This window comes from Hetaerina americana, unplaced genomic scaffold, assembly GCF_022747635.1.
Source record: "Hetaerina americana unplaced genomic scaffold, ioHetAmer1.1.p SCAF_6, whole genome shotgun sequence".
In the NCBI taxonomy this organism is placed as follows: Eukaryota; Metazoa; Arthropoda; class Insecta; order Odonata; family Calopterygidae; genus Hetaerina; species Hetaerina americana.
In genome coordinates, this window is record NW_027287205.1 from 82,461,229 (window position 1) to 82,486,450 (window position 25,222).

A 25,222-nucleotide genomic window follows, 5' to 3' on the forward strand; every position below is an offset into this window, starting at 1 on the left:
CTGACGTCACTCAGTGTTGAAAGACTCGCAAAGGTAAACGTTTAGGCGAGGTGCGTGCGTATGTGAGCGATTGTTTGTGTGTGCCTTGATTGGGGGTGTGGGTGGGGGGGGAGAACGGGATTTGGGGGGGAAGGGATCGGTGACTGCAGGCGCAAGCCGCCGTAGACACAGCTGGGTAGTCACGTGGGATTGGAGGTGAGTAATGTCGAATACGGGTGTTCGAGGGAGGCACGTGTTATGCTGTTATATTATGCGTTATTGTCATGATTTATTCCCCGAGTCAGGCAAAATAATTTTCAAAATCCTTGTAGGAAATGAAGTGAAAAACAAACGAGGTAATCATACCTTGCTGCAGTACGTTTATGCAAGAATTTTTGGTGATTTTTCACAGTCATTTTACTCTGTTTAAATTCTCTGGCCTCTTTTCATATGGCATTGATTTGTTTATTGAAAATACCCAAAGTTGCCGACGACCCATTTCGAACATTACTCCTTTGAAGAAGGCAGGATAGAAATTTCATTCGACGGTATATTAGGCAATAGTATACCCCATATTGACGCTAATTCTCAACTATAAATGGATGGAGAGTGTGACTGAAATGTTAAAAACGCTGGGCTGAGAACCTTTACAAAGCAGAAGAAAAATAAGCAGACTTTGTGGAATGTTCTGCATTCTGAAGGGAGGGAAACCTTGGTCAGAACTAAATAATTAGGCAGGAAATCCAAATTTTATAGGGAGAAATGATCAGAAATTCAAGGTAAAATGCCGGGCAGAAAGAACAAATAAAAAAATTAATTTCTTCAGACAATAATTGTTTATTGGAACAGTTTACCTGCAAAAATATTCGAGCCCTTTCCTAACACGGTAAATACTTCTAAGAAAAGACATAAACAGTTAATACAATAATTTGATTGGTGTGTTCTGTAAAATTGTATGTAACAGCTTAGTTTTGATTTTTTTACTTGTTACTTAGGGAAAGTGATATTAATGAGATGGGGATTTTATTTTCTTGGGAATCGCGTAGCAACTGACATTGTCTATCTGCACATCTGAGTTTTAATAATAATAAATTAAATTATATCTACAGGTTATTTCTATTCATGAAATGTCTGTTGCTAGCTCGCTGTATTGTCTGTTGCTTGTATTGAAATAGTTATTAACAGATATTTCCTTTTTGATTTTTAGGTAAGTTGGCAGAATTCCTTTCGCCTCTTATCTTCAGTACAGAGTAAGTACATACTTAGTAATTACGTTTTCGTTTTAAATTGCAATTCTACAGTAGTTTTACTGAGGGAAATAATATTTTTTTTAATATAACCAACAAAAAAGTTCAGTAAATTATAGGTTTTAATGAAATTGACTGCAACCTGTAGTATACTTGATTCCGTAATCATCCACTTCCTGGGAATGATAACTCTTTGGGAATATGACGTGGAATGTATTCCGAGGAAACCCAATGGAGATTAAATTTTCCAATTAATTCACAAAAAGATAACCAAACTCGATGGAATGGAAATCAACTTTCATGGATGCCTAACATTCGACGAACAAGCTCTTCCCTCCATTACACAATAACAATTCTTATGGCTTTTTAGCGATCTCTTCCTTAATGACTTAAAACTGATTGAAATGTTTTCAGTTTAGTATTTAATTTTAATACGGAAAAGTTTATTTTATTTATTTATTTTGCCTTAGTCCGAAAACGGCACCCTGGCCTTTACATCGGACTATTAACAAAGAATAACAATAGAAACGATTACAAACACCCAAGCCCTAGGTGGAAGAAACCCACCCAGGCGGGAATCGAAGCCGCGACCCATGGATTGGCTGACGAGGACGTTACCTCGCCGCCACCGAGGCCGGCTTTTTTTTATCACATAATACAGTATTTTACAATTTTTTGATGAAAATCTCTAAATGTTAAAAGTTTCAATTTTTTATAACCAATTTGAGGTGATACTAATCAAAGAGTAGCTCAGGAGCCCAGAAACCTAAATCAATATTTAAGTCTCTTGTACGATTGGTAGCATGAAAGGCCGTAATCTGTCTCAGTAATTATTTTGATTACTCGTATGCATACACTTATCGAAAACTTTGCTCGAAAAATTTAACACGAGTGTCAAATCTGAGGGCTAAAATCAACACTCAATTTCCGAAAAAATCATAGATTTCAAAATTCGGTGTGATAAATCAATATTCTTTTTTTAGCCATGGTATTTTACAGGGTCAAAATTATAAATTTCTACAAAAATTCAAAGAACATGGCGGCGAAATCGTGCTTCTGTAAGGAGAAATGAAATGAGACAGGAACGTTGAGTAAGAATATTGAAAAGTTTTGTGAAAAGTTTGTATGGAGTGTTGTCTTGCATGGCGTTGGGTTTTAAATAAGATGATGGGAGATCTTGAGATGTCAGTGTGGAGAAGGTTTGATTAGATACAACTGGACGGATAGGGAAATTAACGAGGAAGTTCCAGGCAGGGTGAGGGTTTTTTTGGGAATAACCCAAAGAAGGCAGGAAAGAAGGATGCGGATCTTTGAATGTCGATGGAATGTTTGCTTGGAGGTTTCCACGGCGTAGATTCAGTGACCTATCTACATTTCTCTGGTTGCCACTGTATTTGTTAGCTTGAATAGACAGCTTCGACATGAGGCTGGCGCCTGGCAGGCTGACCGAATTGCTTGCTGCATGTTCAAGTTAACTAAAGTGGTGAAAAGGGAATAAAAAATCAAAGATTGGTAATGGAATGTAGAAGACTTTAATTGGTCTCGAGAATGTTAGGCAGTTGAGGTAGGGGAAGGGATGGGATGGATATACAGGATTGAAAACAAGGGAGGTATGTGTAAGGTATCAAAATATATTTTGGCAGAAGAGTATGCAGGGTTGTTCGAATGTTACATTCAGTAGAGTTATTTTAAATATCTAATAATACCTTACAAAAGCAATAAGAAGGAGAGACTCAACCAATTTTTCATTTGAGGAAAGGTTTGACGATATAACATATTGAATATATTAGTTGTTGCCTCTAGTTTTATTCTTGAGTATGTTTACGTGATTGTGGTTTGGGACTTTTAATGCAGAATATATTAATCAGGGAAAACGTTTTGCAGTAGGGGAAGTTGATAAAAGAGAGAAAATTGGTGACTATGTTTGTCGTAACATGAAAATATCAAGGTTGAAATATAAGTGAGCTCACAATACCGGAGCTCATCAATGGTTATATCGGGAGGGATGTTGATATTTAAACGGAGAGGTAGGCGTTTCAGGTAAGGTTATATATATGTGCAAATTCGTCCTCCGACAAACAGCGTTTGATTTTGTAATACGTTGTTGCAGTGGTTGTTTTTTCTTAAACGGAATATGTCTCCTGTGAATATATCCCAGTAAGCTGATTCAAATTGATTTTAATCGCAAATTTATCCTGTCGAGTGCTATCATGCATTGAATCCTCTAAAATCTTGGAGAGAGCTTCGAGTGAGGTTTAGGGAAATAAATTCAATAACAAAAGATTACATTCGACCTGATTTCGACTTGTGCTCGATGTTTGGTTGCCTTTCGTCCAATGATTTTAATTAGTGTGGTATTTGAATGTAGGCGCGAATGGTCAAAGATTGGCAAAGAAATTGCTGGCGGTGGAATCGAAGAGAACACAAAGCACCTTCCAGATTCAATGAATTGATAAGAGATGGCAGGACATCCGCTATTTGGACGCGTAAGCCGCAGCGCCGCATATGGCGCTCCGGTGAATTACCAGCACGCGAATATCCGTGGGCGGGTGAAATTTTGTTCATTTTGCTGGCGAACATTTAAAATGCAGTTGGAAATCATGGGCAGTACTAATGATGGCATTAGGTCTGTAGGGATAAATTGTCCACTATACGTTTAACTGAGAAAGTCATTTGATAGTGACGCATGGGATTTCGCACTGATTGGCCAACTAAATGTTTATTTGATTGAGCCTTTGGTGTACATGTGCGATCAGCCAGCAAAATTGCTTGTTACCGGCGACGTCAACAGAAGGAGAATCAATAATAAAAGTACCGATATTAGCACAGGCAAACTAATGCTAAACGAACGAGTTGAATGGGTTTAAGGACTTCGGAGAGTGTATTTAGATTAGTCCGCAAAGCACTGACGAGATAAAATTTGTCGAAAGCGTGTCGTTCATCGCCTCTTTAATTTTAGCTCCCCGTGGATCTCATAGCCGAGATCATCCAATTCTAAACCAAAGTTTGCTGTTCTGCTCTTTATTAAGTGCCTATTTGCTCAGCCCTAATTCTATTGACGGGAGAAAATATCTGGGAATGAGTAAGGTTGGTCTATGCGTAGGGTATATTCATTATTGAATGCATTCCGAAATGAGTCATAAATTTTAACAGCATGAACTGTAAATTAACGTCTTAATAGCGTAAATTAAAATTTTTTAAAACATTCTTGACCCACTAGTCTCATAATGAAATTTTTTCTTAAATGAGATGCGGTTTAATTTATTGCGAATGCATCTTGTAGAAAGATGCTATTACATTTGTGGGAATCGGGTTGTTACTGTAGTTGGGGTACTGGCTTTCCAGCCCGTGGTTTCAGATTCGAACCCCTATCATGGCAATTTTTTCATGTAAGCCTTATTATTTCCATTGCTGAAAGAACATCAAGTGTGGAACGCTGTTCGCCGCATTGGAAGCTAAACTGTGAATACCTTGGCCCTTTTCGTTATTAGAGTGGGTTAATTTCGAGGCTGGTTGTCCCTCTACCCTTCGCTATGAAATTCATACCTCCAATTGGTACTATCTAAACGTTATGGCAGGAATTAACTCAGTTATCGTTCGCCTCCCATAATAGCAAATACTTTTGCATTACAATCCCGAGCATCGGTATCGTTTCACCAACTCTTTTAGTGTTGGGCGCGTCATAGGCTGTTTTACTGGGGAAATCTCAAACATTCCGGTTACAATTTCCCTGCAAAAAGAATAATAGATGATTGAATCTTCAAATCATCTTTGTTCCCCATTACCACTGACTGCGTATTCTAAATTGTATCTAGCGCTACAACTACAGTCAATACGATCAAGACTAGAAATAACAACATATATACTTGTATACTATGTCTAGTCATTGTCTTTCTATCAGAATTTCGACTCGTTATATTTGAAATGTATTGAATAACATTTTTAAGTCATCTATATTAATAATTCATTATAGTTCACTGTGTGCTCTATTTAACTGGGCAAAAATAGTTATTTTGTTTAACAAGAATAATTTCTCATTACAGTTATATTAACAGTTTTTGGAAATATAGCAATTCCTCTTCTATTCCAATTGAAAATAATTCCCCATCGTGTTGATTTAAGAATTGCTTTGATTATCTGTTCGATTTCCTTACCTGCAGTCGATTTTCGAGAGGATTTAAAGAGACATGACATGAATCGTTATGAACATCACACTACTTGTAATAGAACTATACTTTGGGAATTGAGGATCCATAAGAATTAAATCCATTTCTATGGTACCACGGTAGCGGCGGAAAGTCGTTTCCGCCTCCCAACCCACAGGTTGCGGGATCGATTCTCGCCAAGGTGGGTTTTACTCCATTATGTTATTTTCACGTTTAAAAAAAAACGATATAAAAGGCCAGTAAGACTCTTTTGGAATTAATTCAAAATAAATAAAATAAAAGTGTTCAGACGCATTTGAAAACTACAGTGAAACTCTTTACATTACTTACATATATGTAGACTGTTAATATTCTACAGTTTAAGGTAGATTTTGGATGGATGCAGTCCATAGAATGTTACAGTGCGGTATTTCCTTGACGCTACCGACGGAATGCAATGTGACATAAATATTGAAGAACCTCTCTTAACAAATCCCAAAGAAACTGCGGGAGATGCCGCAACAATAACTGCCGCAAATTTGTCGAAGTATAAACACCATAAGTGTTTAAAATTGGCTTTAACCTCGTGGACTGTGGCGCGTCGCGCACGACTACGAATGCCTGTGACATTGTATGCACGGCATTTCGTCACAACATCTTGTTCCTTTAAAAGCCCCAAAGTTTCAGAGTATAAGAGAACGCCTCGGTAGCTTAAGTGGCTAAAGCACTCGACCGGATATTGAGGGATCTGGGTTCGAATCCCAGTCAAGGCGAATGATTTTTACACTCTGAAATTGTTGCATTGAAACTTCTCTTAATTTTGAAAAGACTGGGAGAAGTATCTCTGGATTAAAAGCTCCCTTAAGTAAATGCCAATCCTTTCTGAATGTTTTCCGGTACTAGAGTAATGAATATAGCTTTAGAAGGCATAGAATAAACATTGCTTCGGAAATGACGGTCGCAATGAAAAAATAGTTTGCTTGCGAACTAAGCAATCAGCAATATCTCACTAGTCCTCGAATATTTCAGTGAAATAGTGAAACTAATCAGAAGTTTAATTTTTCTCATGTCAAACTACGACGATACTCCAAGATCCACCACGGAGCAACCTTTTTATCTTTTACAGAGAATTCTCCAGGTTTATGATATCTAGAGACTTCCATTTCTTACTTGACCCACTGTGGTCCTGCGTGGGATTCAACACCATGCTCTAAGCCGCGTGCGTAAGTGATGCTCTCGAGGAATTGGAAGACAAAATTCACACTGAAAATGAAGGACATACACTAGAGCAGGTGGAGCAATCTATCCAGCTACGAGAGAAGTGTTTTTGATGAAGGCGGTCGTGGTTATAGCGACCTAGCAGGAATATTTCTTTAGGCGAAGAATCTTTTAAAAAGAAGTGGATGTTGATGATAAGAACTTTGGGAGGGATGGAAAGAAAATATTACTTCAACTTTAAAATGTAGAGTAGTTTTTTACGGTCCAGAAATTCGGTAGTTATTGCAAAACTATAAGGCCTGATGAGAGGTTTTTAAGATATTGATCAAGAGAAGAGATGGCGAAGTACAATTGACGAAAAAGCGGAAAACGAATCAACAGGAATGATAGAAGGGAGAAGGTTTTTGAATGGAATAGGGAATAGTGTCCGGAGAAATTCAAAAGATGCAAGGAAAGAGATGCCGGGCGTTTTAATTATCAGTGGAATATTCTAAAATAAGGTGTAATGTTGGGCGAGAGGGTTAGGGGGGGAGGAGAAAATAGATATAAGCCACCCGGAATGAAGAGATGCAGAAATTATGCGAAGTTGAAATATTTGCCCTTGTGTTGGGTATCGGGGTAATGTCTCATTTGGGTTAAGGGTTAAGAATTAGTGGTGGTAATTCGATTTTTCCCGCAGGTGCCTTGCTCATGCCGGTGTCTAAACCGGTTGAAAATTCTCCAAATAATAATACTTGTTACGAGAAGGGGATGGGCCTATAAAAATGAGATCCACAAGTGACAGACAGGTATTGTTCCTCCAACAGTCCTTTAATGCTAAACGTCCTCTTAAAATACGTAAAGTTGTATGTCTTGCCAGGATTAACACCAAAATAGCTCCACGGGATGCTTAAAACTCTTTATATGCGCCACGGTTTAAATGTGGGACTCAAAAAAGCATGGATTTTTGTAGCGTATCTTGTTATATGATATTTTAAAATTTGGAATCATCATTAATTAGCGCTGTCATATTACTGGAGGTACTTGGATTATTCATTATATCGAGTTATCTTCAACCATGCTGGGAGAAAAAGAGATCAGTAAATAATAATAACAGCAATCCGCGACTCGAGAGGGTGGATCTAACCGGAATCCATCCCACCGGCTATCTTACTGCGGAGGGGGACCCCATGGGGCCCTGGTCCGACGCCGACGGTAATATATAAAACGCCCCGCACTGGTCTCAGCGACCGCGTCCATTAAGATGACCGGAGGTATACGTATCCAATCTCCCATTATTTCGAGCTGGGGGTGGGAAGAAAACATTTCCAAAACACTTTAATGTTTTTCTCGACTCCGTGGTTGCATTTTACGAGCGTCTTGGAGCAACTGGTACGGGTAAACGGCAGTTTCTTTCCCAGAAACGCCCTCTTCACCTTATCCACCGAAACTGCCCTACTTTTCTCGCGGAAAAGAAATCATTTAAGCGCTCCTAGGGACAATATCTCCTCGCTCAACCCTGTGAGGTTTGCGGCTGTGAGTGTGTGTGTGTCCTCCGCGACATTCAAACACGATGAGGGTTATATCCCGACGGTAGTAAAATCATCTCCGAGGTTGAGTGGTCGTCCATGTACGATGGCTGCTGGACATTAAATATGCCATTTTATGTGCCTCGCGAAAATGCTTTTTAAAAAGTTTATCGCGACATAATTTGGTTTCCTACCTTTGTGGAATTTATTCGTCACACTATGGGTACTCTTACTTTGCAGATCATTGCGTTAGATATGAAGATAATACGGGTTAAGTTTTTTTTAGAATACAGGAATAATAATACATAATTTTCCTGTGCGTTTAAGCACAGGAAAATGAAATGATTTTTTTATAGGATCTATAGGAATTTTTTCCGATGCAGTAAAGTCTCAAAATTCTGATTTAATACGTTAATAAGATTTCTATTTTGAAATTTGCAACGGCGGGTTCTTTAAGGTTGGTAATCCTGAACTAAAAATTTAAAATTTTATAGTAAAAATAGTTTAATCCGATGTCTAAAATGCACAAGATTATTGCGTGTATTTCGATCGACGGAACCTATTAGAAACATACATTCTCTAGTGTGAATCAGGGAGTTGAAAATTAAATTAAAATATGATGATCGAACCCCTAGTAAGAAAAGATCCCAATTCTAGCATAAATGCACATTTTCGTGGTTATTCGTCTTCGAACTGATACCCATTTCGTCTGTATTGTATTGGGGACAGGTTATAGGGGGGAACTGTTCCACAGAGACGTGCTTTGTACAGTCGTCCTTGCCATAGGCCATAATGCAATACGAAAATGAAATGTTTTTGTAATTTTTTTCTCTCAACGGTTCGGGCTATAGACGCTCGCAGACCAATTTTGGCCCAGCAAATCATTCATGCATGAAGCCATGACCTCTTATTCTCAGAGTTACCCTTTTTCCGCCCGTGCCATGGAACACCGGCCCCGCGTCCTGAGAGTGAATATCGAAGAAGCAGCATCCGATTCTTTCGCTCCATTGACTCGAAGACCTTACCTCCGAGCATGTCCCAAATACGTAGCCGATTTCCATCGACTTCGGATTTTAGCATCGGGAGACTCCGTCGGAACGCTCCGGAGACCAAGGCAATAAGGTAAGCAAGGGGGCATTCCAATGATAAGAGCGGTCCATGAGTAGTGATGTTCTATTTATTAATCGCACACTGACTGAGAAGTTCGGCCAACTACCCCCCCGCTTAATTTGTGAACCACCCCAGTTCGTTTAGGAACGTATTAAATAGTTCTACTTTTTTATCTATGTCGTCAATGAATTCTATAGACTACCATGCAATGGTAGTAACATCAAATAGTAGGTCTTCGTCGACTACGTCCTTGAAATCGCAAGTGAGAATGAATTTCTGCTTAAATTTAGGACATCTAAGTGAGTATGTTATAAATAATACATCATGCATGGATATTCCTGGGGCAGAAAGTTGCCAGTATGTTGTGATTTTGTCAGGGTTGGCTGTAATTATTGCATAAAGCCAAGTGGCTGATGAAGATGTATGATGGGTAGGATCTAGGGGAGGTATACTAAGACCAAGGTATGACAAGGTATGAGGTAGTAATTGCTTTAGAGTCATAAATTGAGGAAAAAACGTTGTCATTGAAGTCACCGGTTATAATAGCATGGCCATAGTTCGGAATGAGGGAAGATAATGCTTCTTACAAGTCGGAAAAATAACCTACCTTGGGTGGGCGGTAAACTATGGCTAAAAGAATTTTTTGCAGCTTGAAGGTTATCTATAAGAATGTAAACTCAGGTCTTTTGTAGTAAATGGAAGAACTTTTTGACATAATTTTGATTGAGAGATCTTTTCTCGCTTAGACACCTCTGCCTTCACCACCCTTACCGATATGATCATGTCGATAGAAGTTATATCGAGGGATGTCGACAGATGTGGTAGACATATGAGGCTTAAGCCAAGTCTCAGCGATGGAAATTGCATGAAGGTTATTGCCAGGTTGGCGTACTTCGTCAAGGCGTGCGGAGAGGTTTTGGCCGAGCAGGGATGGGAGTTGACCAAGATCTCCCTATTAAGCCGGTCGGAGGAATCTACCGCTCTGTGGAGGACCCTTTGCTGCTTACTATATATCCCTCGCGGAAGGGGTTACCTCCTATGACGGGCAGGTCAATTTACGGCAGACGTTGGGAAGAGTGATTCAACGTTAATGAATCATGGTCGATTCGCCCTCTGTGCAATGATCGCCTGTTCTGGGAGATGGGAAGTCTTCCGAAAGTCCTCAGTTCTTACAACAACTCCTCACTCCTGAGAGATTGTGCCACCATTACAATCGACTTTCCAATTCGATAGAGGGGTTATAATTTCGCATCGACGCAACAACGAAGGCCCGAGGTTGTACTCATCCCGAGGAATTGAAAGTAAACTAGAATTGATGACGCGAGGATCCATAAGAATGAACACTCCCTTCATTGTCTTTATGGGTAAGAGCTTAAAATTGATTTATTACCCTCGAACGACGCAATAGGTAGCATTTTTTTAAATGGTAACGATATTATTCATAACTTTGGGAAATAATCTTTGAATTTATAAGGATTAATTTAGTATGAATAATTTATTTGTGAAAACAACATACCAAATATTGAATTATTAATGCATTTCGAAAGTTGAATCTAGAGGCAATATGCATTTTATATGTTTTATTCATGAATAAGGAATCACAATCGTTCCTGGAATCTGGCAATCAACAGGTCTGTTTACTATACCATAGTAAACAAGCGTCAAAATGTCAAGCATAGGTGAATCAGAACACGATTTAATCAAACTTAGTGAGGATGTATTGAAAATTATTGGGAATATAAGCCATTGTTAATTGCTTTCCACAAAGCATGGAAATACTATTAGTATAGTTTTAGTATTAGTAGGCACTAGTATTTACGTTTTGTTATTATACTGATATTTCTCTCAAATTAATTCATTGATTGGAAAATTGATAATATATATTTTTGGTAGTTTTCATACTCTCGACGAAGTTATCAGTTAAACCTTACTCTTTTATTGAATGTTTATATCTCTTAATGTGTTTATCCGATGCCTGTTCTCTCATGCATGGCACTAGCCTACGAAGTTTACTTAAACTCACAAATTTCACGAAACTTCATGTGCTACTCAACTAGGACGTGGAATACGTTTTCATATAAGTTTAAATAAAGTATTTTCGCATTTTTTCAAGGAATTCTCTCTGAAATTTCTGCATCGTACTTGAGTGTAAAATGTACGGTACTCGTACTGAACTGCGCCTAATATTGAATGATGTGGATTTAATAGAAACAAATAATTTGAGGGTAGTAATGAATTGAATTTGAATAAAATGAAAATTGCATACATACAGTGAAATAAATTATGCTTTGCGCTCTCTCGTTAATGTTGCTCAATAAGAATCTAATTAAGTTCCAAGCTTGCTTAATAGACTCGCATTCATGAATATAAAAATTCACTCATGCCTTTCAAATTGCAAATGCACTAATTGAATTTTTCTTCTGTTCAGAGAGATTTCGATTTGACAAGTTATGAAATGAAATTTTTCCAAACTTAATTTTTACTTTCCTTCGAATTTTGAAAATGGTTACAAAAAAAAGGAAATAATTTTTCATTGACCGGATAATAAATATAAACAGATATTCACAAATTAGTACATAATGATGTAAAATTAGTATATAATTAGTACATGATGTTAGCATAATTTCATAAAAAATAGGCTTCAAGGATTTATTCTTGTTCATTCTGAGATCACTTTTATAGTATGTCTATGTTTTCCAAAAAGCGTTCAATCATTACACTTGGACGTGTTTATTCTGGAAATAGGGAACTCATAAATATTTTTTCTCGTTTTCAAATATAAATCTAACCCTAGGGTTCAAGTTTAATATTCGTGTATTCAGGTGTGAAGAAAGCCTTTTCCTATTTTTTCGCAAATTCATTGATATCATAAAAGATCCATTGCGTCGATGATATTTATGGGCTCTGTTGTTAATCCGGTTATGGAAGGGAATAATAAATATTTTTAAGCTAGCAAATTTCTGTGGCATACTAAATTGTTCATAATGTTATGAATTGATAGTTTATTTCCTTATTATTTTATGTTCGAAAATTCAAATTTAATTTACTGATGTTTACCTAAATTCCCATCAAGTAAGTTAAGAATTACACTGCATTAATGATATCCCAAACGATGAATAAAAGATCTCCGAAGTATGATAAACATAATGAAATTTACTAAATACTTTATGTTATCGTGAATTATAAACAAGGTAAAAAGTTAAAACAAAGAATTGTGAAGAACATTACTGAATATGATATGTGAGATAAAAAATAATGACTAAATTAAACTTAATTAGTTAAAACTATCAGGTTTGAGTAGAACTAATGCCATTAGAAATGAATGGATCAAATTTTGCGCTTTTCATTTTAAAACGGCATATTTTAACTGCGATGTAACGTGACTGAAGGATAGAATGAAAAAAATATTCGTTACATCCTAGTTTCCTTATGCCATGCGAGTCTGTGACCGGTGGCTAAACCCATTAGCACGACATTTGCGTTTTTTTCTAATGAGGGCAGCGTTTTTTTAATTTGAATGGATTAAATCCCACCAGTCTCCTTTCCAAGAAAAATATTTTGAGAACCTCATAATTACATGGGCCACCCATCATGCAGTTTCACGGCTTCCTTTTGGAAGGTTGCATCTTGTGAGGAGAGACTCAACCCTCGCGGCACATTGATTTGACGGAGGGGAATCCTTCTGCTCGGAGAGAGCCTTAGGAACCATTCAGGAGATAAGGAAGAGGCCGATCTTGGGCCATGCGTATACGTACAATAATTACGCAAACTGGTACAATATGACGGCAATGACGCGGAGTATAGCCCCGTCCATAAGCGGCGCTAATTGCCTGTGACCCGCTGTCGTCGAGGTGGGCGTTTGGTGCCAGTTACGTTAGTTTCTGTTGTACTTGCTTTTACTGTTTGTCGCAAATGGAAATTGACGAAATAACGGAGCAACGAATCAGCATCAAGGGTTTCGGTGAAGTGCAGTAAGAGTTTGCAAGAAGTTACTAAAATGTCAACAGATGTTAACGTTAATAATGCTCTGAAGAAAACATGCGTTTTCATGTGGATTGAGCGTTTTAAAGATGGCCGACAAGACGCCACGGATGATGCAAGGCCGAGACGACATTCAACCGCCTTTGTAGACGACAACATTGATCGTGTGCGGTCCCTTGTCCTTACCGATCGTCGAAAAACTGTCCGAATGATAACTGATGGACTGAATTCAGGAAAATCAACAGTGCACACTATTTTAACCGAATATTTTGGTTTAAAAAAATGTGTACAAAATCGGTGCACATTCAGCGGTTCGCCTGTTTTTGGCAAAAAATTCAATCATCATCCTTGATCATCCTCCTTATTCGCTAGATTTCGCTTCCTGCGAATTTTTCCTGTTCCCAAAATGTGATGAGGGGACATCACTGTGAAGATGTGGACACAATAAAGCAAGAAACGAGGAGAAAACTAAGAAGCCTGACTGCCGAAGACTTCCAAGGCTGCTTTAAACGGTGGAAAAGAAGATGGAATAAGTGCATCGCCTACGAATCGAGAGTACTTTGAAGGGGACTCAATCGATGCAGACTAAATTTTTCAAAATAAAGTTTTAAGGCCCCAGTTCGCGTTTTTATTGGACATGCGTCTCATGTCCGAGAAACATGCTAGAGGAAAAAAGACGAAGGTGTTAGAGCGAGTGGATTCCATTCCATGAGGCGTGGAGCTCTTCGGCGGAACGATGGCGTTCAAGAAAACGCGTCTTAGGAAAATAATTTCAAGCTCCCCTCTCTTCCCCTCACCCTCCATTATTCTCTCTCTCTCTCCCTCCATCTCCGATGGGAGCGCCCGATGGATTTGCAGTTGAAAGGGGTAGTCGGTGGAGGTAGTGATCGTTGCAATGTGAATGGGCACAGGGGGGAAGGCGTGCCAGAGAAATGAGGGGAGTATAGGGTGGGCGGTTGGACCCGGTGGGAGAGGCTTTGGGTAAGACCCCCGGATTGATAGTGGAGACGTCGACGCGGAGGATGCTGGCACCAGCGCCAAAGGACCGGGCACATCGGGGGATGGGAGAGGAGAGGGGAGTAGGGGGCTTTTATTCATGTTCAAGTTGGTGGCATTCGCCACGTCCCATTTATTTCGACCAATCAGATCATTTCATTCTCCTAGGCGATGCCGCCTTAATGTCTTCTGATGAAGGAGAAAAAACCTTAATTTGGTCGCAGGACATACATTTGGGGGGGAGGGAGTTTCGCCCACTCTTCTGAATCTCTTCCGGACGAAATCCCAAGAGTTGAGGTCAAAGCTTGTCGGAAACCACTCTCGAGAAAGACTTGGGTCTGTGTCCTCTAAGTTTTTTCAACACTAGAATTAAAATCCGAAGAATCTGGGAAAATAATATGTTTGAAGGATTGAACAATGAGAGATTATTTATTGCGAGGTATCCATTCCGGTTCACAGTCGGTTAACTTGTTCTAAGAAATCGTCCCTGTATGAGGTTTCTCAACTATGGAGTTTTGGAGGGAAAAGATGAGGAACTAATATGGGTCTACTTGGTACAGTTTAAAGTGAGCAACAAGTTGCCCGATGATTGGAACGAGAGAAATATTTCATAATAAAAAATGCTGCAAGTTCCTTAAATGACCTTTATGTTATCTTTTTATCAATTAATAACTTCCTTTAACGGCTCTTTTGTCTCAGATTGTCCGTAATTTTGCCGACTCATTTATTCCTTCGCCCCGACTGTTTGTCCAACTCCGAAGGAGGTCCATAATTACTGGTATGCGACCCTAAATTATCAGTTTGCGCGAAAACCAGATTTCATTTAGGCCTTTTCAACATTACTTAAAGATATTTGAGCATCTTATGAGCATGCTATGAGTCCGCTCCTATGCCACATTGAACACAACAGGTATCATACGTGTAGACATGCTAAGGCAGGGAAAGTTTTAACACAGTGTGCCTGATTCCCCTAAGCATAACTTAATGGAATAGCGCGTTATTATTGGCTGGTAATACATAACATAATGAAGATCCTCACAGTATTTATAATAGAATATCGATCCCTGCGCCAAAGCGCTAGGCTAAAGATAAATTTCAAATTTCAGTTAAAGAATTCCAAGAAACTGCGGGAGATGCCGCAGCAGTAACTGTTAACGAAGTCATCCGCTAATATGCATTGTAATGTAACAATTTCAAAGTGTAAAAATCATTTGCCTTGACGGGGATTCGAACACGGATCCCTCGATGTCCGGCCGAGTGCTTTAGCCAGTGCTAAAATAGGACGCTAAACGGCCGAGCACTTTAGCGTCATCTTAAACTGAAATTTTGGGGGTTTTTAAGGAATAAAAGGTACAACGAAAAAGGAACAGAAAAATTTGAAAGTTTAGGAGAACATCTCGATAGCTTAATTGGTTAAACCACTCGGCCAGACATAGAGGGATCCGGGTTTGAATCCCGGTCAAGGCGAATGATTTTTAGACTTTGGAATTGTTGCATTGAGTTAAAGAATGCCTGTGACTCAGGGTTATCGGTAATAATAAAATAACCATCACTTTTTAATGCTCTGTGTCTGTTTTTCATTAATTTGAACACTTCTTTTCTTTGGATCACATTTGATATTCAACAAATTGCATTCTTTCTGGAAAGTAACTATTTTTAATACTAGTTGAAAAGTTTGTTCTTATCAAAGCTCTTTTTCTTATTTTTCTAGTTTTATTTTCCTCCAAATTTATTTTACTACGTTACCCTTGTATTTTTGTAACTTGCAAAGGTCATGCAGTCGCACATTAAAGTTTGAGAATCGAGTTAATGTTTTCGTGTTGAATGTTTGACCATTAAGTTATCCGGATGACTGACTTTTCTCGAATAATGGAATTTGAAATTATTCACAAATTAGAAAGTATGATATAGCTCGAACGAACGAACGAACTTATCTGCCAGATACTAAAATTGGAGTAAAAAATGACCTGTTAGTACAAAGAGTGCACCAATTTACGTAGAACGCGTTCAGCTAGCGCAACACGCAGCTAAGTTAAGAAGAGAAGTCGTTGCATCTCAATTATTTCCGGCCGTCATCCATTCCATTCCCCCATTATCTTAGCTTAACTTTTCATCTAGTAAAATACTCCAAAATGTTTTTGATGGTGTTTTAAGAGTCCAGACACCCCAGAGCTACCATCACGTCTCCTTCGAGACAAAGAGGTTACCGTGGCAGCGCTGTTGCTATAAAACATAAAGAAACATTTTCCACTGAGGTGAAAAACATGATTGCACTCTGCCTGCATGAAAATGAGCGAGTAACTAAACCGCTTCCAGTGTTGGAAGATGCCTTGTGCATTCAAATTATGCTTCGCGAAATAAACAAACGGGCTTAATGAATAAATTTTCTACTCGAACGACATGCATGGAAGGGTAATTAATGTGGTATACGTATGTGGAATTAAAATTTCAAAACTGGATCACGCCTCTTATTAATGTACATTTTTACCCAACTGAATTATTTCAGTCGAAAAAAAGTTAAAATATCAATAATGGGTTAGTTTTACGTAATTCATTAGTAACTGTTGACTCTATATTTCGCTGGCTATTATTAATGATATTTGCACCCGAAGATTGAAATCCTAAAAAAGCATGGGCGGATAGCAAAGGAAATGGAATTATTGTGCTCACTTGCAAATATTTCATTTAGTGCAGGAAATACGTGCCATGTTAAACCATATTCATTCTCTCCTCGTATAAAATCGAACACAATAAGATTAAAGAAATCATCATTTGGTTTCTGCATTATCTTTCGATCATCAACCAGTGACATATATATCGCATTCATATTTTAATTAAATAAACTTTGTTCTTATAGACACGAATCCAATGCTTCCTAGCCTTGGTTTTAACGTAACCATGCACTTATCAAGGGTTCACGTATTTAACTATCAAGGTATACCCTCTCACCTCTAAACCCAGAGATAAATGAATCCTCCAGACAATTTTCTTTATTATTGATTCCTTGGTAACGACATCACTATGTCGAAAAATGGGTGGGAAATATTAAACTTGTTTGGGGAAGTAAAATATTTTGTACATTTAGTTTTCAAAAAATGAATGCCTACGCGAAGTGAAAACTGAAAGTGCTACATATATTTTCCTCAATATCTACCGTCACAGTCTATTTGTTATGGATGATGAATTAATGCTCCGCTACTCCGAATAGACGACGTTTTGAATCTCTTTCACGGTATGTTTATTGTCCGAGTATTATACAGTATTCATAATTACTTTAAAGTTACATTAGTCATTAAAAGAAATAGGAATTTGGAGAACCTAATAATATTTTGGGCAGTTTCAATTGTATTATCCTCAGAATCTGTCAATCCAATCGTAATACAAATGTAACTGCGGAAGGTTAACTACCGTTAGCCTTCGTTTCCAACTAGGCCGGATAATCGCAGGAAATAATAAGCCGAGGTTGATAATATGGAGACAATATAAAACCGCAGAGTTTGTCACTCATTTTTATTTTTTTAGTATTGTTTTTATCGCAATCGAGTCGACAAAAATTTTGTTTATTCGCAAATTATCACAGAGAAATGTTATAGCCACGTGCTTTTATATAAAAGTTCCTAAAGAGGCATCATAATCTTTGTTATGAATCCGAATGGAACATCTTTGTGTGGGTGAAAGGTAATAAGATTACATTAATCTTACGGTCACTAGTCATCAATTATAAGATTGGCTTGACATGAATCTCCACCCATCTTCGTTCCGTTATGCCCCTCAACCCTGTGTTATTATTCTCCCTCGTATCTTTTCTTTATTTTTCAATGTTGCTCTTGTAGGGTCTGCCTCTTCAATCGCTTCCATTCACTTTTCCTTTGAAACACTGCTTTCATCAGGCAATCATGTCTCGAAATATGTCGAATAAGTTTTTCCTAATTTTTCAGATTAGTATCTCATTTTATCTTCTTCTGCTAGTTTTATTAAATATACAAAGTAAATTCTTAAATATAATTCCAATTACCGAAACGCTCAGTAACAATCAGGGTCAGTTCTTAAACTACGGAAATATTTAAGAAGAAAAACAATTACGAGGGTCATCCGGAAAGTAGTACCCGTTCGTGAAATAAAGACACAAAAGTAAATATTAACAAACATAAAAAATTTTATTTGAAAGAGGATACTTTAAACTACTTCTCAACATAATCTCCAAGCAAATTAAGGCATTTGTCATAACGTGTGACAAGTTTCTGTATTCCTGCTGCATAGTCCTTCGCCGCCAGCTCATTGAGATACGCGAGGGACCCATCTTGCACAAATTTTTGCATAATGCAGATGGTGTTTAACAATTTCATGAACAATTGTTCGAGAAACATTGGGAAAATGCTCACAGATGTCATCAATTGTGACGCGCCGATCGTTCCTCACGAATTCGTCAACTGAGCTCACCAGTTGGTCTGTAATGACAGACGGTCTCACCGAACGCTCATCGTCGTGTGTGTTCCCCCTCCCCATGTTGAAGTTGCGACACCACCGCCGAACAGACGACTCGTCCATTACATTGTCTCCATACACCTCCTTTAATTGGCGATGAATATCACATGGGCGAACGTTTCTTGCATTGAGGAATTTAATCACTGCCCTCACTTCACAACTGGCGGCGTTCTCAATTTTTTTAAACATTGTAAACAATCACAGAAACAACACAGGCAATGCTAGCGTCACGCAACTTGGCTCAGAGAAGGCAGACAAGCCACTGAAGCTATCTGACCTCGTCCAGCGGCTACTCGCGTCGTCAGCACTTCATGCGGCACGAACGGGTACTACTTTCCGGATTACCCTCGTATTTTGCCATTTCCATCCAAATTAAAATATATTGGTAAACCATATTACCATAGAGTATGACCTTGAGTGGTCATAGTCTATTGGTGTAATAGTAAAATGTATGCCCATTCTAAAAATAATCGTCCATCCTGATTTTTGAAAAATCTTAAAGAACTTAAATCAGACACATTTCAAATCCGATTGTCTTTCGCCTTTTTACTGGAATATGCTATTATTTTCCCCATTGTCAAATCAATAAAAAACATACGATTGATAACCTTTGGTGAACTTTGAATCTTCCTCAATGACGGTTGGAAAAATTTTGTGATCATAACGGAATGAGGGATAAGGAAATCGGCGAAAATGGTTGCATTCATCATTTGCCGGATCGTTATCATTTTCGCCATTGTGCTACAACATCCCCCTCCGCCTCTTGGTCTCCCAGACCCAGTTATCCCTCCGAAAGTCTTTCCAAGGCCAATTCCTCCAACTTCCCTAACCACTCCAAAGCGCACCTCTCCCCCAAATACTGACCTCCCCTTGCAAGCCGGTGCCCACCGAAGAGTTTACTCTCGACCCCCAAGGGTTAGCGATTCTCCGAGGCATATCTTGAGTTTCTCCGAAGTCTCTCCCAGCGTAGGCATTGCTCCGTCATTCAACCCAACCCATCCCTTCATCCTCCTTTTGTCTTCCAGGCCCCGATTCTTTTGTCTCCATGGTCCCCACGTCCTGCCGTTAAGCACGCTATTTTCCGTCGCGTGAGTTGGTCCATGATTACGCCTTCTCTTTCCGAAAGTTTTATCCGTAAACCACTTAATATTTTCCACAAACGGAAATTCATGTTGTAATGCACTTTCTCTTTAGGTTTGGGAATGGACAGGTAAATGTTTTGCTCGTATTAATTTTCGTGGACAATTTCTACACTTGCGAAAAGTTTTATTTCCTCCATGATAGTACAATTTCTACACGCACTAGATTCTAGTACAAGAAGTTCCTCTTTAATAATGTGCTATGTTAGGATTCTCGTCTGGCACCCGTGAGTGGAACTCGACCTGGAAGAGAGCGTGATGTATCCGCGATACTGACGTGCTAAAATAATGAAACTTTCGCGATATAATCAAGTGTTCCATTTTTTTCAAAGTCCCCATCTACTTAATTGCCCAATTAACCTTCCGGGTTCAAATTACGATAAGTATTTGATTGAAAATTGGTCGAAAATCGTCAAATATAAACGACATTTATTTAGATAAATATCAAAGTTTTGACAGTTAAAAGCTTTGCGTGCTAAAGTAGATACGTCTCAAAGGAATTCGAGGAAGGAAAATTATGCTTTACTTTCTTCAGTACGAATATATATCTTCAAATATCTTTAAAAGGCATACGCCCATACATTAACCAGAACTGCGTTAGTAGGGATGTTTGTTAAAAAGTTTGATTCATTGTTCATAATCTGTTCACTTCTACTTGGATATTTTTTATATAGTTATTCTTGTTTCGCCATAATATTCTGTATTTACTGCAGGGTATTTTAAATAATACCTGTTGTAAAGTATATTGGTATAATTAAACTTTAATCTGATGAAAAAACAAACTATAACGTCCTTAAATAGGTTGACATTTCTAAAAATGTCATAGCTACGATTGGCAGTAGTCGAGTGTCCGAAACTTATTTCCCCATATAGAACTGTGCCCGGGAGCTAGTAATCGCTGGGTTTATATGTTCATTTCTGGAATCCGACATTTTTCAAATTATCCAGTATTTGAGCAGCACTTCAATTCTGTTATCACCAAGTTGGACACCGCCGGGAAAAAATGAAGTTCTAAGGTACAAGTGGGTATTATAAACTTTTTAATATCACTAAAAAGTAATCGGGATAAAAACTTAGTTTTTATTTGTTATTCTAAAGACCTCCATCTAGTCACCATCCATAGTTATACTATGTTTCTCCTAGCGGTCCTTGGCCTTAAAAAGGCCATCATCATCATCATAGAACTCAGCAGATTGCGTCGAAAACCATTGCTCCACCTTTTTAATAACATCATTTTATCGCCAAAAGTTCGACCCCGCAGTGGCTGTTTTATTTCTGGAAAGAGTAAAAGGTTGCTTTGGGCGAAATTGGGAGAAAATTGCGGATAATGACAAGCCATATTGCTTTGATTGCCTGTCGCGCCGTGTTTCCTTCTGTGAAGGAGTCGGTGCACGTAGTCACGGAGTTCAGCGCGCTCACACCGTTGAGAAGAGAAGTTCTTTGTGAATAATTTGCCACCCGTTTTCATAACTAAGATCAGTCTCATTAGATAATGATAATTTACATGGTTGATCTTCAGTCTAATACATACGATATAGTCCTCTACTTTCTTTACTGTGCCCGCGTCGTCCGTGAGTGGAGCCGAGATGGTCTTCCACTTTTTGGATCGTCTGTAAGAGACTTGTGGTCAGGCTGGAAATTCCTTTTCCAACTCTCAGATGTATCAAATGACGGGCTATCATTTCCGTAAACAGCCATCGTTCCATTTTGGGTTTGTCGGGCACTATAACCTTTCAAATGAAGGAACTTAACCGCCCTGCGAGCCTCTCTATCCTCCGCACTGCGAGTTACTTCAATCTGTGGCTTCCTGAAACAAAATAAATCAACATTTATAGCCATAATGTAAGAAAATTTGTACATAAGAATAGCTTTATACGCAGAAAAAATTTTATTTAAATATATTTGTAATAATGACTTCAAAATGTCACTTCCACTTAGAGAATATTACGTTCGTTAGTAAGATAACGTTAGTAAGATGTTGTTCTCGTGGCATTGGTTTAAGTATGAAATTTAGTGACGGTAGGCTACCTTGAACATGCAAATCAATGAATTCCCTAATTGAAATCCAAGAAACTAGGTGGTGGTCAGCAGCAATAGAGTAAAGAAAAGATGCGAAGCCTTCATTCTGACCTCGTTTGTGTTCAATTATTTGTGGATCAAATTGGAGCAAATTCAAACCGGATGCTAGGTAGCAATCCGTCGTCCGACTAATTGAAAGCTTCACGTCGATGTCATCGACCAGTCGTTTCATCCAGCATTCATTCAGTGCATCAGATTAAATATTTTTTCCTCACTTTGGCGGTAGTGCTTTTATTTCTCGGCGATCTTGGTCATCGACTTCTGAAATATTGGGCAATGACAAACCGGAACCTCTAAAACTGGAAAACCACTCAAAAATACCGATAGCTGAAAGATATAAAAATCTATTTTCAAGCAGAGCTGGCAATAATTTCAAATGTTCACTGTATTTTAGACGTTTTAACTTGATGATCTCCTACTGGTACAACTAAAATATCTAAGGCATAATTAATGCCTCAACGGAGGCATCTGAGAGGATTAATTGCCACGTCGAGGTGACTACTACTCGCACTACTATTGGTATTCCTAGCTATACAAACTCTGTGAATGCCTCAGCTATCATATTGCATACATGTAGTATGTAGGAATAAGTGTACGCATAACAAAGAAGTCCCAACCTGCAGATGCTTCTCATGTAATTAGGAATATATGGGTTCAGCGTATTTGATTATTATTCATTTGTTTTCGTTGCCAATTATTTAAGCTACGTCTTTCATCTTCTTTGTACACTCTTTCTCTTTGTTATTTAAAACTGCACTGATATTAGCACAAGAATAAATCATTTTAGTCATCCGAAAATGTATCAACATCCTACAGAAAAGTAAATCATTTTAGTCATCCGAAAATGTATCAACATCCTACAGAAGAACTTAAATCATTATTTATTTAAAACATTCAAATATTGCTTTGGCGTTAACTTAATACAGCTCACACCCTCAATATTTATGTAAATGTCTATATTGTGTAAAGCAAAAATATACGAATGATTAAATGGAGCATTTGATGTCAATTCCAAAGAGAGCCTGTATATATTGTTCCTAGAATATATTCCTTTATGTGTCAGTACTAGTAGCATTTAAATTAGGTTTGCTAGGGCGTTTAAAGGAAAACATACCGAGATATCAACGCAAATATTGAAAAGATCCAATGGAATATGTTCATTACTCTGATGGGTTTTACAAGAAAAGTTTTTGTAGAAGTAACTCCTTCCTTACTAGCGTCATTTTTCCCCCATCCTCTCTTGTCTCTCCATCTTTTCTTTTTCTTCGAAGTCCTCGCTTCCTTTATACCTCCTTCAACTTCATCTCCATCTGCTTCCTTTCCCACCGGCCGTCCCCCCCCCCACTGTACTCCCCTCGTCCCCCTCCCTCAAACTCCTTCCCTCCCCTCTCAACCAAGCAACCAACTCTTCCCCACCCCCAGCTGAAACTCAAATACCTGCTCCCTCGAAATTCCTCCGCAGTTAGCCCTCCTTCCCCGCCTTCCCCCTCGCCGCCGCCCCTGCCTGTCGCACGACCCCCGTCCGAGAGGAAGGCCCTTGTCCAATCAAAAGACCCAGAAACTGCTCTCTTTTGTTTTTGCATGTCGACCGTGATATCCCTAAGAATTAAAGTTGCAATTGTGGACACTCGCAGAGGAGTGGACTGTTGAAATGCTTATTTCGGTATGAATTAGGAGAAATTTCTCGCAGTTGAACTATCATAGTTTGGATAACCTACGTTAAGACCACGTGATGTTATTACTTAGTAATTTGACTCTTAATACTATGTACATACCTGAAGGATGCTCTCGACAAACTTTAAATGTGAACCAACGTTAAGCATATGAAATTTATCCTAGATAAATTACGTTTAACCATGACGTTTTCTCGGGTCTTCCACCGGGTTAGGGGTTCCATATGGGCCGAAGTTTTGATGCCCGACTCGTCCATCGTCCTCAGAACGATTCACAAGTCCGACATAGTAACTTCGGCCAATATGGAACCCCTGACCAGGTGGAATACCCGAGAAAACGTCATGAAGGAAATACATTGGGAAAGCACCAGATCTTACTACGTTAAACCATGTTCATAATTTCTACTTTACTTCGAATGTACGATAGTATTTCTTAGTTTCGTTAGTATACTCGTATAGTATTGCGGATAATATTAATGGACATATTTTGCACCTGTTATCAGAATCCACAATTTGGTGATACGACAAATAATAAAGTAACAGTTTAAAAATAATGAAGCACTTCGTGCTTAATGTAGGAAATAGGTAAATGGTTATCATTGCGGATGGAAATACCTTGCCTAGTTTCATTTAATAAAAGCTTTAGAATTCAATTTATTATGTATACGTATATTTACGGGTGATAATTAACATTAACAAATACTCTCGAAAATGCATTTGCTTTCATGGATCTCTTAGGTTGGAATAATTTTGCTCAAAGAGTGGATGTAATTTGCCATCTTTTGCCTTTTTAGAATCCAGTATGAATGCCAATTTGGTGGTCGAGAATCAATGGTATTTGATCGCTGATCAAAAAAAGTATTTGTTATAATTTATACTCTCTAAACAACTTCTCATCAATAATTCTTGAGTCGCCAATGAGATTTTTCACATCGTTTGAGCGACTCTTGCTTCTTTATTTGAGAATTTCATTTACTTTAGGTGTAAGCCGTACATGTGCATGTATGTATAAGTATTGTTCTCTACTCGGCAAATTTTCTTTGAGATCACTTTTGTTAACATCGATTGATCTAAATATCTGAATAACGCTTGGAGGTCAGTGCCAACCGCTTTCAAGATTTTTCAAACAGATTCATCCCAACGTTTGCCTCGTAAATTAGTTATTCTGTTATTTCACTGATAACAATGTACATTCCAGGTTAATTCATTGGTTCTCCTTTTTCTCAGATATATTTTTGATACACCTTTAAACCCACGCAAAATCGCATTTCAGTGATTTACTGCCTTTGCTGATATTTAGAAATACGGGTGGTATGTTGTAGATTACGCTATAGTTAAATATTTATTTTTTATTAAATAACACTGAGCTAAAATCAAATATTTTACGCCCTTATATTTATTAATTGTAAGTCTATGTCCAAATATAGCAGGGGTTTTTGTTTATTTGAACATCTTTGTTGCCCAAAATTATTCACGTAGTTCATTATACACTTTGTGTACACGTTCTATGACGAGAACACAAAGTGTTTAACGTTCTATGAACATTATACACGTTCTTTATGACATTTTTTTCACACAATTTTATTAAGATCAAAATATTATCCAAAGAAGGTTTACACAGAAATGTTTCAGAAATGAATCAATGTACAGGAAAATAAGAAT